Raw genomic sequence first — 18,353 nt, 5'->3', positions numbered from 1 at the left:
AACAGGTCAAAATACTTACGGCGGAAAACAGAGCACTGCGGAACGATATCAAGGGACTACAGGATGATAACGCTGCCTTGCGTGCCACTCTTGACGAAGAGAAAGAAGCAAAGGAAAAAATAGAGCAATGAAGAATACAGTTGAGGAGATGGATTGAATGCATGAATGAACCATGTGATCTTGATGGGGCGCCGATTTATACCTAGAGCAGTTGTGAAGAGACAAGACGCAGATGAAATGGATGTTGCTTCAACGGAGTGACCAATTGGCAACTTCCTACAGTCTAAGGAGGTGGATGTAGATACCCACACCACCAACACTTGCATCTCGTAGTACGACCGAAATGACAGCGTTTGAAGTTCACAAACAGGAAATACAAGATTGCGCTGCTGAAACGGAAGGAAACTGAAAGGTACAAATGTCTACATAAATGAGCATCTGACAAAACACAACGCTGACATCACCAAGAAAGCACACAACTTGAGGAAGCAGGGAAAGATTCAAGGTCCTTTGGAGCTCCAAGCGCAAAATCTACATCATGCCAAATGGCGGACCAAAAGAGGCTGGAATGCTTGTTGTCAAAGACATGGAGGACTTGGATAAATGCTAAATATCTCATCACCATGACAACAAGGAACATGGAGGACACAACACACAAGAAGGGTGCAGGCAGAAGGATTACATCTTTTAACAGTGATAACATCACCAGCACGTTCCACAGAAAGTACTTGAATTAGAAAGCAGTTTATCTGTTTTCAATGACTCACAATATGACTAAAGTGTGAGTGACAACTGAGATGAGTGTCCTGAGCTACAGTAGCTCTCTGTCCAGTTCCAGTTGTTTGTGTTTGTGAGTTTCTCTTGGAGATGTATAAAGTATCTATGTAGCCATCTAGCTAGGCTATCCATCCATCCATCCATCTTTGGAAACCATTGCTTTGACTACACAGATCATTGATCAATGCATCACAACCCTTTAGCTCCTATTGTAGCACATCATCATTTTCGTATGGAATTTCAATTTGGTTTCTATTTCAAAATTGGTCAAAGGTACATGTTGAATACAGGAAGTGTGCAAACAAATGTATTTGCAGTTGATGTGAAACGGAAAGGTTCCAATGTAACCTTTATGCAAGTTCTAAATCAGATTAAAGCATGACCAGATATGCTAGGTGGTGCTAAATTTTGATGAAGTTATGACATTTCACTGATGTCATTCAGCTGTATTGTGTTTTTGGTATTGTATGGGATATTGTGGGGGATGCATACAGGAACTATGATGGCTTTTGTTATTGGCCGGCGTCAAACAGCTTCTTCCTGCCCTCCATTCCGGACATGGCCTCCACGTTCTTTCGCCAGTCGGTCACTTCTTCCCGCTGAAGGAGACAAAGCGGATCTGAAACATCACATCATTGTGACTTATCGGTGCGGATTATCCACTTTGAACGTTACTTTTTCCTCCTCCTTCTTGACAGTCTTCAGGTTGGCCTTGAAATCAGCCTTCATCAGTTTGGACGTGTCCGAGTAAGCGCCCAGCATGTCCTCTGTACTTTTCTTCACCCTCTTTAAGCTGGGTCGCTTGATCCCCTTCAACTCCACAATCTTCTGTCTCAGCGACACGATCTGCATGGAGCAACGCAACCAATCACCTCAGCGGAAGAAGACCGGAGCAGGTCAGACGGGGAAGCTGCAGCAATGTGTCTTTCTAAACTTAACCGGAGATGATCTGCATCTCACTAAGTGGGTCACCAAAGTGCTTGAGAAGAACCCGGCTGCAGTTTTTAAATTAGCAGTGCTGCACAAAATGGTGAAAATGTGTCAAACATGGATCCCTACTGTACTGCCTGTGCTATTATGGTTATGGCAAATACACCTCATAGCGGTGCTGTTATTAAAACCCAGTTTGAACCTCATGAGTTGAATTAACTTGAAATTTCTCACACAGCTCAACACACTCGACAATAGACCCACTGTAACTTCAGGATGTTTAGCTGAATCGGCGCGAAATTTGGTACACACCTTGAGGAGACTGATGAGCATGTGTGCACAATTTGAGCAAGATCGGTTGAAAAACATGGCCGCCATCACGCAAAACATCTTTGCAAGGCACGGGCAACTAGTCATTGCTCATTTGTCAAATGATGATAAAACGCTGAGGATAGGGGTGTTACATGTATACTAGTGTGTCTTCCAAAGCATTTTCACCACAATCTGAAGGGAGCGCCACCATTTTTTCAGTCTATAAGTTAGCAAATGCTGGAGCAGTGGTCGGGAGCCTTTTTTGCTACCAGAGCCATGAAAGCCACATATTTTAAAAAGTATTTCCATGAGAGCCATGTAACATTTGTTAACATTGAATACAATAAAATGTGTGCATTTTTAAGCCAGACCAACAATTTTAGAATATAATACATCTCTGAGTTTATTCTTTTGAATAACGTTTTTATACTGAAGCTAACCAATAATCAATAAAACACTTCTTACCATTAATGCGACCGTACTCCGTATCTTTCTTTCTTTTTGCCATCTTGGTCATCAAAAGGGTTGGCACAGCAGAATTAGCTAGCGGATTATTTGATCAAAGGAGGCAAGTCCAGCTCAGACCATCCTCCAGACCGGGGGTCGGCAACCCGCAGCTCTTTTATCCTTCTGTTGTGGCTCCAGCTGTTTAGTAACTACGCCGTCTCCTCTGACGCCGTCACGAGTCGTTCAAAGTTCTGTGTTGGAGATGAGTGTGTGCTGTGCAACTCTCTGCCGAAGTGCTACCAGGCAGTGTTTTCTGGTAAGTCAACTCCATGTGAAACTGTGACACTGGTCAACTACTTATCTTGTTAGCCGCCTTTGTTGCTAACGAACGACGCGACAGAGAGCGGTACTGGAACTCAGTGATGTGTTACAACACCTTTTGTCATGTTCTGTGTTGATTTTGCACTCTGCTGCCGCCTCTGTTTTGTCCTTGCAGTGTCATGGCTGCTCTGAGTAATTAGGGACACCTGCGATCAATCTGCTGCTCCCCATATATACCTCTGCTCAGCCACTACCGAGTTGCCAGTTATTCCCTTGCCATCCCTGCTTCCTGTTCCTCATTCCTTGGCTCCCAACTGGTCTCCTTAGCTCGTGTATTTACTGCCATTGTGTATTGTTACTGCCTCTACCTGTTCTGCACTTTTTTCCCTGCAGCTCCTTTTGTTTCAGTGAGTACCCTTTTTCCTGCCTTGCAGTGTTTTTCGTTTCCTGTAGTTTTTTGGCTCATGCCCTGTGTTCTTTAGTTATCTTTTTGTCGTTGCCTTTTTCCTGCCTAGCAGTGTTTTTCGTTCCTTGTAGTTTTTGGCTCAAGCCATGTGTTCCTTAGTTGTCTTTTTGTAGTTATTTTTGTTTTGTTGTAATTATTACCTTGTGTAATAAATAGAATTCTTACTAGCGCTGTGTCAGTCTGCATCACGGGTTCCAATCTTTTTGTTGGCGTAAGCCACTTCGTGACAGAATAACTGGCCAATTATGGAACCCGCAGAATTAGAGCACCTGCGCTCCACCCTGTCCCATCAAGGACAGCTGGTGGGTAATAATGAGAAGTCCTTACGCGAGATGATGGACGCCATTACGGCTCTCGCTACTAGTGTCGGTTCTATTGACCAGCGTTTGGAACAAGCACTCGCTGTGGGACCTCTTAGCTCCTCTCCTCCTGCTGTTCCTGTCGCTCCACCGGTGAGCAACATTGCTACCGACGCTATATCACCTACGACACGTGAACCTAGCATACCCCACCCTCCTCGTTTTTCGGGTGAGTCCATGTCCTGCAACCAGTTTCTTCACCAATGCTCGCTGGTTTTTGACCAACAACCCTCCACATACGCTACTGACTCTGCCAGGGTAGCATTTGTTATGAGCCTATTAACCGACGAAGCTGCTGCCTGGGCTGTGGCAATCAGCAACGCTAAACCCGCCGCGCGCTTGTCTTACCCCTATTTTTTGTCTGAAATGCGGAAGGTTTTTGATCACCCTGCGAGGGGAAGTGAAGCAGGGGATCGCTTGCTCGACATGAGGCAAAAGGGACGTACCGTAGCCGCCTTTTCAGTAAGCTTCCGGGTTTTGGCCGCCGAGAGCGGGTATGATGATGCCGCGTTGCGCGGAATTTTTCGCAAGGCTTTGCAACCGCGACTCAAGGATGAGCTAGCGGTACGTGAGACTCCTAAAACTTGGGACGAACTCATCGATCTCACTATTCGCCTGGATAATCGTTTGAGGGAGCGTGACCGGGAGTTGCTCGAGGGAGACAAACCAGCCGGGGATTCACGCACCTCACGCAGCAGGATCTATACGCCACTACAGGACCCCGGCAAGCGCAGATGGGATTTTTCACCGAGTCACGCCGGCTCCGACAATGGAGAGGTGCCTATGCAGCTGGGAGGACGACGCCTCACATCCGCTGAGAGGGCTCGCCGTCGCCGCTTCCACCTCTGCCTCTACTGCGGGGAACCTAATCACCATACAGCCAGATGCCCGGTGCACCCAACCCGCCGCCCCACACCCTGCTCTGACGGCGAGGAGCTACCTGTGAAGACCAAGACGTCTTTCGGGGCTAAAGAAGGCAAACCTTCCACTGAGTGTGAGTATGAAAGGACTCACACGGACTGTCAGTATGACACACAAAGACTACAAATTGAGGGTATAATCTCTGTAAGGGGGGTAGAGACAATATAATGGCTTTGGTGCACTCTGGTGCTGATGATAGCTTTATCAACACTAATCTAGCCAAGGAATTGAACATTAAATTCATTGAGCTACCTGTTCCTAAGGAAGTGCACTCGCTTGAGGGGCTTCAACTCGCCACCGTCACTCACCAGACTGAATCCATTTCGTTGCAATTATCGGGCAATCACGTAGAGGAGATCAGATTCTTTATCATTCCCTCACAAGCCGCTCCCGTAGTTCTTGGCCTCATGTGGCTCAAACTCCATAATCCCTCAATTGACTGGAATAATAACCGCATATCTAATTGGAGTAACTTTTGTCATAGCAACTGCCTACGTGCCGCCATGATCAAAACTTCCGTCATGGCTAAAAGTTTGGAAGAGATCGATTTGTCTAATGTACCCTCCTGCTACCACGATCTCAATCCAGTTTTTAGCAAAGACCTAGCCCAGGCTCTTCCTCCGCACCGACCCTACGATTGTGCTATTAATCTCCTGCCTAACGCCACTCTTCCTAGTTCCCGATTATACAACATTTCCGGTCCCGAGTTTGCGTCCCTTAAGGAATACATTTCTTCATCTCTCGCAGCAGGTCTCATCTGTCCATCCACGTCACCACTGGGGGCGGGATTTTTTTTTGTTGAGAAGAAAGATAAATCTCTCCGTCCCTGTATTGACTATCGGGGACTCAATGACATCACCGTACGTAACAGTTACCCAATCCCATTGATGGATTCGGCTTTCTCCACTCTGCACAATGCTAAGTTTTTCACCAAACTCGATCTTAGATGTGCTTATCACCTGGTACGGATTCGGGAGGGAGACGAGTGGAAAACAGCATTCAATACGCCCCTGGGGCACTTCTAATACCTTGTTATGCCCTTCGGAATAACCAACGCTCCAGCTGTCTTTCAAAACCTCATTAATGATGTTCTTAACGACCTTATCAATAAGAATTGCTTTGTGTACCTCGATGATATTTTGATTTTCTGTCATGATTTGCAGGAACACATACGACAAGTCCGTCAAGTCCTACTTCGATTATTGGAAAATAGACTTTACGTCAAAGTTGAGAAGTGTGAATTCCACGCCAATTCTGTGTCCTTTTTGGGTTACATTGTGGAGAGTGGCAAGCTTCGAGCCGATCCCGCCAAGATTCAGGCGGTGGTCGATTGGCCATCTCCGACAGCAAGGAAGCCTTTACAGAGGTTCTTGGGGTTCGCCAACTTCTATGGGAGGTTTATCCGGAATTTCAGTGCTATTGCCGAACCTCTGACAAGGCTAACATCTGTTAACAAACCATTTGTATGGTCCACTGAGGCCGAAAGAGCGTTTTGTAGACTTAAGCAGCTATTTACTTCAGCCCCTATACTGTCTCACCCTGACCCCTCTGCTCAATTTTTCGTTGAGGTTGACGCCTCGGATACAGGAGTGGGAGCGGTCCTGTCCCAGAGATCCCCGGCCGACCAGAGGCTCCACCCGTGTGCATTCTTCTCGCGTCGCCTTACCAAAGCAGAGAGAAACTACGACATGGGGAAGAGAGAGCTGCTGGCCATCGTTCTTGCGCTGAGGGAATGGAGGCATTGGCTGGAGGGCGCAGCCAAACCGTTTTCACTGACTACAAGAATCTAGCTTATATCAGATCAGCACACAGACTGAATTCACGCCAAGCACGCTGGTCGCTCTTCCTAACCAGATTTGACTTCACTATCACCTACAGGCCGGGGTCCCGCAACGTCAAACCTGATGCGCTCTCCAGGATCTACGGCCCGGCGGAGGCAGACAAGACTCCGGACACCATCGTGCCTGTGGCTCGGGTGTTGGGGGCTCTCCAGTGGGAGGTGGAGAGAAAGGTTTCGGAGGCCAACTCCGGGACTACCATTCCTGACGTTTGCCCGGAGGATAAGTTGTTCGTGCCCGACAGTCTCAGGTCAGAGGTGTTACAATAGGGACATAATTCTAAGTTGGCTTGCCATCCAGGAGTTGGACGCACCAGATTTATCCTGGCACAAAGATTTTGGTGGCCCTCCATGTTTTCAGACGCCAAAGCCTTTGTTGCCGCCTGCTCAGTCTGCGCCAGAAGCAAGTCTTCCCACCAGTCGCCGGCAGGACTGCTCCAACCTCTCCCAGTCCCGTCCCGCCCTTGGTCCCACATTGCACTGGACTTCATCACAGGCCTGCCGGCATCCCGAGGACACACGATCATATTGAATATTGTCGACAGATTCTCGAAAATGGCACACTTTATTGCACTTTCCAGGTTGCCGTCCTCTATGGAAACAGCCCGCCTGCTGGTCAAACATGTATTTCGTTTACACGGCATCCCTATGGACCTTGTGTCGGACCGTGGCCCTCAATTTGCATCTAAAGCATGGAAGGCTTTCTGCAAGACATTGGGAGCTTCGGTGAGCTTATCCTCAGGATACCATCCCCAGACCAACGGCCAGACTGAGCGGGCCAACCAGGACTTGGAGGCCGCTCTCAGGTGTGTCTGCCATCGTAACCCATCTTCGGGGTCCACCCACCTCCCCTGGGTCGAGTACGCCCACAATTCACTCGTCTGCACAGCCACAGGCATGTCACCCTTTAAAGCTGCCCTTGGATACCAACCACCGTTGTTTCCAGTTCAAGAAAGAGAAGTAGCTGTTCCCTCTGTCCATCAGTACATCTGCCGGGCCCGCCGGACTTGGCGTGAGACCAGAACAGCCCTATCCCGCACTACTACTCGCAACCGCAGGTTGGCAGATCGTCACAGGACCCCGGCCCCGAACTATCAACCCGGCCAAGAAGTATGGCTATCTTCCAAGGATTTACCCTTAGCCAACACCAATAGGAAACTGGCACCCAGATTTGTGGGACCATACACGATTGAATCCATCATCAGCCCAGCTGCCATCAGACTCAAGTTACCTGCATCACTCAAGATCCATCCCGTCTTCCGTGTGTCCCGTCTTAAACCTGTATCCTCCAGTCCACTGTGTCCTCCTGCTGAGCCTCCGCCTCCTCCGCGGATGATCGATGGCCTTCCAGCGTATACGGTAAGGGCCATTTTAGACTCGAGGAAGAGGGGTAGGGGGGTGCAGTACCTTGTCGACTGGGAGGGGTACGGACCGGAGGAGCGCTCATGGGTCTCCCGCTCCTGTATCCTGGACCCAACACTCATCAGCGACTTCCACTCTCTCCATCCCGACAAACCAGGTATGCCGCCAAGGGGCGACTTGTGGGGGGGGGGGTACTGTCGTGTTCTGTGTTGATTTTGCACTCTGCTGCCGCCTCTGTTTTGTCCTTGCAGTGTCATGGCTGCTCTGAGTAATTAGGGACACCTGCGATCAATCTGCTGCTCCCCATATATACCTCTGCTCAGCCACTACCGAGTTGCCAGTTATTCCCTTGCCATCCCTGCTTCCTGTTCCTCATTCCTTGGCTCCCAACTGGTCTCCTTAGCTCGTGTATTTACTGCCATTGTGTATTGTTACTGCCTCTACCTGTTCTGCACTTTTTTCCCTGCAGCTCCTTTTGTTTCAGTGAGTACCCTTTTTCCTGCCTTGCAGTGTTTTTCGTTTCCTGTAGTTTTTTGGCTCATGCCCTGTGTTCTTTAGTTATCTTTTTGTCGTTGCCTTTTTCCTGCCTAGCAGTGTTTTTCGTTCCTTGTAGTTTTTGGCTCAAGCCCTGTGTTCCTTAGTTGTCTTTTTGTAGTTATTTTTGTTTTGTTGTAATTATTACCTTGTGTAATAAATAGAATTCTTACTAGCGCTGTGTCAGTCTGCATCACGGGTTCCAATCTTTTTGTTGGCGTAAGCCACATCGTGACACCTTTAATGCGAATGCTGATTTGAAATTGGTGAGGAAGACTCGAGAAACATGACTCATTTCCAGGTGACAACATGGCTCATCAATCCGCTAGGAAGACAGAAAAGGAATGTGACAATACTCTTAAGGAAACAATGTATGTAGCATTTGGTGGTTAAATACTGTCCATTTTGGAGCTCAAATGGCTCTTTTGATGCTAGAAGTTGCCAATCCCTGCTCCACACCAAAGAGTTTCACCAGATATTGGTGTGGTTATTTTACATTTTTAAAGATGAAAGATTTCCTGTACCTCATTTTCGTTTTTGGCCACCTTCATTTCCATATCGTATCGTGCTTCATCGGCCACATCAATCTTGCGGTGCATCTCTCGGCACAGTTCCTGTCAAAGAAGCAGAGCATTGGTAACAACGCCTTGAGGCCACATGTGGACTTTGTGGTCTTGGTACCTTGAGGTCTTGGACTGACAGGTCTGAGAGCTCGGGTGAAGGGGAACATTCACGGATGACTCTCTCTCCACTTTCTTGGCTTCACTCTCATCCATAAGCATGGAAGCTGCCTTCTTCAGCAACATGGACTTCAATGGAAAAAGATGTTGAAGTATGACTTTTTTCTAAACATATCCATAGCCATGCTTTCCAAACTATAAGTGGCTCCGGAGTGTAAGTGGCGTCAGTCAAAAAATGTGTGATGAAGAGGAAGAAAACATGAGTGGCACTGGACCAGTGTTGTGAACAATAAACCGATATCTGGTTTGACAAGCGAGAGATGCTGCCGCATCGGTAGCAGCCTCCCGGATCGATAAGAATCAGCCATGAATCCTTAGATGAACCGTTTGTAGAGGTACGCACCGGGTATCGCAAGACGAGCAACCAGCTGACAGTCCGTCTCTTAAACCACGAGAGAGCCTGGGCTGCCGGTGAAAGGATTGTCGCGCATGACTGAAGACCATAAATGGACATAAATAGCATTAGCAGTGTGCTTGCTAGTCACCAGAAAAACATACAGTACATACATTATACCCATCTTATTGATCGTATTTATTATGTAAAACTGAACAGGAAGAACATCAAATGAATACACAGCCACCATCCACCAGTACCAGCCTGGAAAAATATGCACATTAGTGCTCAATAAGGTCATCAAATCTTATCTTTATGCATTCCCACATAGTGTCAGCATTTGGGAGCAAATGTGAGGAGAAAGAAAAAGGCTAAAAATACAGTATAGTAGTCTATCTGTGCAGCGAGGGACATGGTGCGTTCAAGGACTGGTGAACAATGAGGGACAAGTCATAGCTTGCATTACACGTGCAAAAACTGGGATTTCGAGCTACATTACTTTTTGAATAAAATAACAGCCCATATTTCGAAAATGTATGTCCTTTTAATATACATAAAATTTGACGTAGCTATTTACGCGGTGGCTGGGGACCCCCGCCTTACAGCATGCTGGGGGATATAATGTGCTGTTTTACACATTTGAAAATACTGTAAGAATACAACTTTTATACAATTGGATTCTTTATTTTATAATGTAAGATTCACGTCTACATCAACAAATGGAACCGCTGAATCATATCCAATTGTATCGTTTGGATACTGTATCGAATCGTTCTGCTTTTAAAATTAATTGATTTTGAATCGTATCTTAACCTGAGTATCAAAAAGAAAAATAGTTTTAAAAAAAAGTTAAAAATAACTGCCCACTTGGAAACAAACATTCACTTTCCAAGGAAGACATTTTGTATTTATCTAAGGGAAAAAAAAACCTTGGACCACAGCACAGGGGCCTGCCAAAGACCTCCGTGGCGTCATAGCGGCTGCTCGCCGCGTGTGCCTGAATCCAGTGCACCTTGCTGGGCCACAGCAGGTGGCTCCTCCCCCTCTATCCTCTGGTTCTCTGGTAGTAGTGATGTCATCATATTTCACGAGTTGTTCCAGTCCTTCTTACCTCCACGTGTGCACTAACTACACTTACATCTACATAAAAAATGTAGATATAAAAAGTTATCAGTTATCGTTACCATATCGGTCTTGAGAAGCAAAAAGTTATCGTGTCAGTGTGGAAAAAAAGATACCGTGCATCTCTACTTTTAATACCTGACATGAGCCTGGTGTGTTGAAAAGTATCAAACAGCTGTATTTTAACACTGAAACTTCATTTTTGAATTCACAAATGAATGAAAATATAGTGAAAAGCAGTTAGTCAGTGGCTCACGCTGCAGCTACAATCTCCAAGCTGGACATTAGGAATGTCCCAATGAAACAACACTCCGGTCTAAAATAGCACATTTCTCAGTCCACATCAAAATAACAACAAAATGCACCTGGTATGTTCTGTATTGTTCAATTTGTGTGCCTAACTGCGTCACAAGCTCAGCTCAATGAATTATTATGGCCACTAGGTGTCGCCAACAACAATGCAGCATGTTCCATTATTAACATTGTTACTCCCAAGAACTACGTTAGTGATTAGTGACACCTCGCCACACCACAGTGGCTAGCTACTAGCTGGCTAGCGACTAGCTTCACCGCACACTCGCTCACAATGCCTCAGGCCGCTAGCGAAAGCTAATGCTACATATTGGACCTTCCGCCACTGCTGTTTTTGTTTTTGATGCTCGGTGTAGTGTTCCCTTCTATGTTGCTATGTAAAATCAATGCACCCAGGATGGAAGTTCCCAAAACACCCCAAGTATTCCACGTTATGATGAATGTAGCTGTTACTACACACTCACAGCATGGATAGAAAACCACTAAACCTTGTTTAAATAGCAGCCTTTCTAGGCCCAATAGGTGTGTCCCATTACGTGCATTCATTAGCTGCCTTTTTTTACCCGTTTTTATGTCTTCAGAACGCACAGAAAAGAAAGACGTGTGTTCTTGTCTCGCATAAGGGTTGTGGATGATGGGCAACATTCCAAACAAAGTGAACTTTCGCTTTACGTTGAGAATACGTAAATTGGAGTGGCTAATTAGTTAGCTTGCTAGGTCGCTATGCTAGCGGCGGCCATCTTTTAGGTCGCCGTAACCTGTCAAATGTGATGTAAACAAAGAATAATAGGAGTGCAAAGGTGACTCGGGGTGTTATTTCATGTCCAGAGGGTTCTAATGTTAAAGTGTATTTCGAAGGTCATATAGGTTTTCTATGCTCTAACTATGAAAATATTACATTCAGGTGTGAAACCAATTAACCACCATAAGCACTCACCTTCAAGTGCAGTCGGCGTGAAGCGGAATATTTGGGTTCTCTCTGTGAAGCAGATGATGACAATTGATGCGCCACATTGAAAGGGATTGTTGTGTCATTGCCGAGAGACAAGCTTTAATACTCAGCAGATTGGAACGCAATCAAAGCACAAAACGTGCAGCTCTGCTAGGACACGGGTGCTATTTGGGGCGTCTCACTTGGTGCACTCCCACATTTACATGGATACAAGCAGCCAAGACAGGGAGCTAAAATGCAATGTTTCTGATCTCTCCCAAGCAGTTCCTACACTTGGCTTTTCAACCGTATTGGAAGGTTGCATTTCTTTTGCAATGTAGCAAGCGACACTGAACGCGCACCATTTTGCGATGATTCGTTGAATGTTTACTACGCTGGGAAGAAGGCTTTGCTTCACATCCACACGGGAACTGAGGCATCTGGCTTAGAAACGATTACTTTTGTGCCTCATTCATATTCGCGTCTGCCAGCTAACTGCTCGCACTCCGTGTACGTACAGTAGCCCCCGCCTCCACTACTGGGACAAAGAGGCTTAATAGCTGAGAAGATGCTCGCTCTCTTCCGTGTTCACTCCACATGGAGTCAATGAACACAGACACATCCAGAGTGAACCCTCTGGTCATCCAGCCCGTGTAGCACAGAGAGACGAGCAACATTCTCCTGGTTGTTGTACCTGACAATATACATCGCAAACGCCCTCGTTTTTGTATCGATTCGGATATCAATGAGCAATTTCGTCATGATTTAGCAGCAGTTATCGCACAATATTGCACGTAACAAACGTTTGTATCAGTCTGAGGAATGGCGTGCCCAAACAAAGCATTGCTGACTCACGAACCGTGCATTTTTTTAATGGAGTGCAACTGCTAAATGAGCCGCCATGGGGCCAAAGGAAGTTGCAAGTGCCAGCGGTTTGATAAAGAAGGTGAGGAACACTATTGAATTAAACAAAGAACTCATCGCAAAGCAGGAAGATGCCGCCCCCTCCCCTCATCCCTTGATGCTCCACTGTCTTTGCCAACAAGAGTCTGTCATAAAGGTCAAAGTGTCGTACTATGATTTCAACGAAAATTAGAACAGATTTTCAGTTCATATTTTGGGTTATCTAGAAAATATTAGCTGGATTTACATTCCATCCTATGGAGGCCTGGGTTTGTTTACCTGTGGGTTCTTGTCTGACATTTTGGAAGAACTGAATCATGAAAACTGAGGTTCTACTGTCCAGAACGTCTCTGCAAGAGTTTGGACAAAAGCAGTGAAGTGGATTCGATGTCATGCCATCGCTTACTCAGCATCCAATCAGATAAGGCTGTTGTCATCACTATGCTGCCCCCAGCCACTAGGGGACACTCTTGCACGTTAGCCTGGGATTGTTTTGAGTTAGCATTGTATTGTGTGCATTCTGCTCCCTTTCTTGTGTCGTTTCCAGCTACAGAAAATGACAAATTCAACTACTGAAATCTCACTTTAGCTTTAAATCTTGTCAGCATAGGAATAATTTGGGGTTAATAACTGCTTTAACCCCCGTGACCCCAGCAGGACAAGCAGCGTAGAACCTGAATGAACTGCATTAACCAGCGGCATTTCCTCAGTTCTTTCTTTGGCATTTGTGACAGCATCTCTCAGCATCCACATGCAACTTCACGCTACATTCATGAAAGTATTGTCAGAGAATTGTTAGTTGGACTCACCCGTCTTTGTGCAAATGTGACAGCAAAGAAGACAAAACAAATGAAAAATATGAATGAATGAATTGGCGCTTTAATACACAAAGCAAAGTAACAATACTTACCCTTCAGACATATCTGTGCTTTAGAGTCACTTGGGAGTGAAAGCAAATGCATAGGTTACTTTCATCAGTTTTGGATGTGAATAACATATTCTTACTTGTCGTGTGCTTCCAGGGTGAGATAATCCTCTCTATTGTTACAGAGGACTGTGCTATACTTGGCAGCATGCTACATGCTACGTGCTGCCATGCTTTCATCATCTAAAACTAGTGAGGAAAGTGTGACCAGGGTTGCTCACTTTTTCAGCTTGCGAGCTACTTTTAAAAAGACCTACCTCCAACTTTAACATAGAGAACAGATATTCTTATGAGTATTTTTGTACATGTAAATCAGGCATGTGATCTAAATCTTCCTATAAAACATATCACATGTATTGTATATAAAATCTAACCGCTACACTTTGAAACTACTACACCAAATAGTAGGGATCCCCCCCGATCCATTGGCCACCCATCAGTATCGGTGTTTCCGTGAAACATCAGTGCTGATAAATGCCGTTCAGAGTCGATCGCCCATGGCTCATACTATTGCAGCCCGCAGCCTGCAGCCATCCCTGCGTGCAGTGTAGCGTCTTGCTCTAACGCAAGGGGAAATCTTTTCACGCACCCCCGATTGCAAATACTATTGAGAAAGTGATAATATCTATTTATTTCTCTGTACAGGAAAATGCAAGGAAATAGAGCGCAGTGAAGCATACTAGTACATACAGTAATACATACAGTACTGAAGAGTCAGCTTGATAAATTAGTACACGTTGGCAGGTCTGCACTAATATTGAAAGTACTCCCTGCCTCTCACAGCCGAAACATGCTGTGAAAAACATCTGGTGGGGGTAGCATGTTAAAAAGCTTTCATTTATGAATGAAAGTTGCCCAACCCCCCTTTTTATGAATTATTCATGTTTATTAGTCATGACTAATTTTTTGGGCCCCATGACAGTCAAGGGACATTAGAATTGTCCTGACTTTTCCCTTTATACTATATATTTATATTACATGAATCCTGAAATAAGAGTTTAACAGGCAGAAGTGTAGAAAACGCATTTCTATAGTGGAGTTCAGGAAGCACAGCAAAGCCATCAAACGACTGATGGATATACTGTAGGCACCTTCTTTACACCTCACTGACAGGAGTTTATCCCTAATCACAAGAATAAAGATGAAAGTTGCCTCTCCATGCTTAGTTTGAGACAAATCCTCACCATCATTGCCACTGGCGAGCAACAGCAAATCAGGAAGGGAGCTTAATGTCATATGACATCTACAGTAGACGTTTATGCGACCAAGCCACACTATCTAATGGGCACCGGGAAGCTAAGTGTGCCAATGCCAGCTGTTGCATGCGTGCGGTGCCTTAAATCCAAACTGCAAGCTACTGTAGACGTCTGCAAGGATGTCCACTGTGTCCAATAAATATCACCTACTTACCCTGGAGGTCAAGCAGAGGAACCAAACACAGACAATATGGCTCTCAGGGGTAGATTTAGGTCTTCCTGCAAATATACCCCTCCCCGGCCCCACCCGAGGACTGGTACAACGCAATGGAACCGATTTTGATTTGCTCCCGAGGCGTGACACATTATCGCATGTCATTGTGCTGCAGCGCAAGGACACACTTTATATGTGCCCCCAAGGCACTAAGTGGCAGCTCAGTCATCACCTCTGACAGACAACCAGGTGCTCCGAGCACGCCGTCAGCGTGAGCGTTTGGCAGAACACGGCGTCACGCGCCACATGACACGTACAGCTCCTTCTGCAAAGCAGCTGTCAGTCACGGCATCACACGTGCATTCCCCGCACATTCATGGCTCAGCATTCACGTGCCCTCAAATTCACACATTTGTGGTTAAAAAAAACAAACTCTTTTTCAATTGTTTTCTCTTCTTTGATTGTGTTTTTTTCTCATTCAGCCTAAGTTGGTAATCATTTATAAGTCATTCAGGTGGAATGTAAACGTACCTGTAGCACTGTTTAAACAGCCCCACATTGGTACGGTTATGTCTCGATGCTTCACTGATAGTTTACGTTCCTCCAGCATTGAGATGTTGCACCATGAAAGCACCACAGTTGCTGTGAAACCCACATGAAACTTCTACAACACGTCTGCACTGTGACACCACGAGCATGTTGAACCGTAGCTCCTTCTTTATTGGCCCTGAATTTTAAAAGAGATATTGGATATTAGACATTATTCATATTACGCACATTTGCTTTCAGTTACAACAGGAAGCAAAGATGTGCCCTCTTTAATACACAAACCATGTATGCAGTCCTTGGCCTGTCTCCCTCCCTCTGTAACTGGGTGTTTAACTTTCTCACAGGCAGGCCCCAGTCAGTCAGAGTCCACAATCGCACATCCAGCTCAAGAATTGTGAGCACTGGGACCCCACAGGGGTGTGTGCTGAGTCCACTCCTCTACACGCTCTTCACCTACGATTGTGTGGCCTCCCAGAACAACACCAGCATCATTAAATTTGCGGATGACACTACAGTCATCGGACTGATCACTGGTGGTGTTGAAACATCATACAGAAGAGAGGTGGCGGACCTCATAGCTTGGTGTCGTGATAACAATCTCCTTCTCAATACAGATAAGACTAAAAAGATGATCATTGACCCAAGAACAAGGGAAAAGGAGCCGCATAGACCCCTGTTTATTGATGAGACTGAGGTGGAGAGGGTGAAAACCTTCAAGTTCCTTGGCACACACATCAGCGAGGACCTCACCTGGTCTCACAACACCCAACAAATTCTGAAGAAGTCCCAAAGGAGACTGTACTTCCTGAGAAGACTGAGGAAATTTGGCATGTCCACCACAATCCTGAGTTGCTTCTACAGATGCACTATCGAAAGTGTCCTTACCGCCTCCATCACTGTTTGGTACGGTAACTGTACAACACGTGATAGGAAGGCACTCCAGCGGGTGATCAAGACCTCACAGAACATTGTTGGGGCAGCCCTCCCCTCACTGCAAGACATTTATAAAACTAGAGTCCTACGCCGAACACACAACCTCATCAAGGACAGCACACATCCACAACACTCATTATTCACACTCCTACCGTCAGGCAGACGCTACAGGATTTTGAAGTCCAGGACCACAAGGCTGGCAAACAGCTTTTACCCACAGGCCATCAGGCTCCTCAACGAAGCACTCACACACGCCGCACGCAACACACGCACACACTCATAGCACTTTATTTATTTATTTATTTATTTATTTGTATTATTTACTTGTATTAATGTCTCTTCTGTTGTTGTGGCAAATTTAATGATGCTGGTGTTGTTCTGGGAGGCCACGCAATCATAGGTGAAGAGCGTGTAGAGGAGTGGACTCAGCACACACCCCTGTGGGGTCCCAGTGCTCACAATTCTTGAGCTGGATGTGCGGTTGTGGACTCTGACTGACTGGGGTCTGCCTGTGAGAAAGTTAAACACCCAGTTACAGAGGGAGGGAGACAGGCCAAGTGTGAGGAGCTTATTTGTGAGTTTGTGGGGGCAGACTGTATTAAAAGCAGAGCTATAGTCTATAAATAGCATTCTGACGTATGTGTCCTGGCCCTGTAGGTGAGAAAGGGCTGTGTGGATGGCAGTGTTGACTGCATCATCTGTGGACCGGTTCTGGCGATATGCAAACTGTAGAGGGTCCACAGTTGCCGCCGGGATGCTCTTTTTGATGTGGGTCATGACTATTCTTTCAAAGCACTTCATAACAATAGGAGTGAGTGCTATAGGGCGATAGTCATTCAAGCAGGTCACGTTGCTCTTCTTGGGTACGGGCACTATGGTGGTGGACTTAAAGCAGGTCGGTACAGATGCTTGTGCAAGCGACAGGTTAAATATGTCAGCAAGCACATCAGCTATCTCTGATGAGCAAACCCGAAGTGCACGTCCTGAGATGTTGTCTGGCCCTGCTGCTTTTCGTGGGTTTGTTTTGTTTAGAACCCTGCGCACATCAGCTGATGTCACAATGAGAGGTGAGTCCTGTGTGCTCCCCAGGTTCAGCCACCCTCTCTGCTCATCAGGAGTTTGGGTGTCAAAGCGGGCATAGAACTCGTTCAGCTCATCTGGAAGTGTGGTTTGGCTGGACGTGGCTACGCTACTCTGCTGTCGATAGTCTGTGATGTGCTGGAGCCCCGCCCACATGCGCCGAGGGTCTGAGGTGGAATAGTAGCCCTCCAGCTTCTGTCTGTACTGTCTTTTGGCCTCTCGTATGGACCTCCTCAGGTCATATCTGGCCTTTTTGTAGTCATCAGCGGTGCCCATGACAAATGCAGTCGAACGAGCACGTAGCTTAGCCCTTACATCACAGTTCATCCACTGTTTTTGGTTAGGGTATTTTCTGTAATACTTGGTGGTGGTAACAGTCTCTATGCATGTGCTAATGTAGCCAGTAACAGCAGAAGCATATTCATCCAAATCAACAGTACAATCTTCCCTCCCCGCTGCAGATCTAAACACATCCCAGTTTGTGCAGCCAAAGCAGTCCTGAAGTACTTGATCAGTTTCTTCATTCCACACTTTAACTGCTGTACTTACAGGGGGAGCTTGTTTGAGAAGTTGTCTGTATGTTGGATAAAGGAATATGGAGATGTGGTCAGCCTTTCCAAAGTGGGGTCTTGGAACAGCCTTCAAAGCACCTTTCATGTTGCTGTAGACTTGGTCCAGGATGTTATTTTCCCTTGTGGGAAAGCTCACATGCTGGTAATATTTGGGGAGGACAGTCCTGAGGTTACAGTGGTTGAAATCGACAGATATAATAAATACAGCGTCCAGGTGTTTGGTCTCGTGTTTATCAATGATGTCATGCAGGAGGCCTAGTGCGTTAGCAGTGTTAG

At 46.2% G+C, this 18,353-nt stretch overlaps 1 pseudogene; it reads right to left on the bottom strand.

Annotated features, from left to right (window-relative positions):
* Positions 1-1,289: 1,289 nt before the first annotated feature.
* Positions 1,290-12,761, bottom strand: LOC129181571 (troponin I, slow skeletal muscle-like; annotated as a pseudogene).
* Positions 12,762-18,353: the final 5,592 nt, after the last annotated feature.

The sequence above is a fragment of the Dunckerocampus dactyliophorus genome, chromosome 5, assembly GCF_027744805.1.
Source record: "Dunckerocampus dactyliophorus isolate RoL2022-P2 chromosome 5, RoL_Ddac_1.1, whole genome shotgun sequence".
Taxonomy (NCBI): domain Eukaryota; kingdom Metazoa; phylum Chordata; class Actinopteri; order Syngnathiformes; family Syngnathidae; genus Dunckerocampus; species Dunckerocampus dactyliophorus.
Note: the sequence above shows the minus strand (reverse complement) of the source record. Positions and strands in the feature narration are given on the sequence as shown.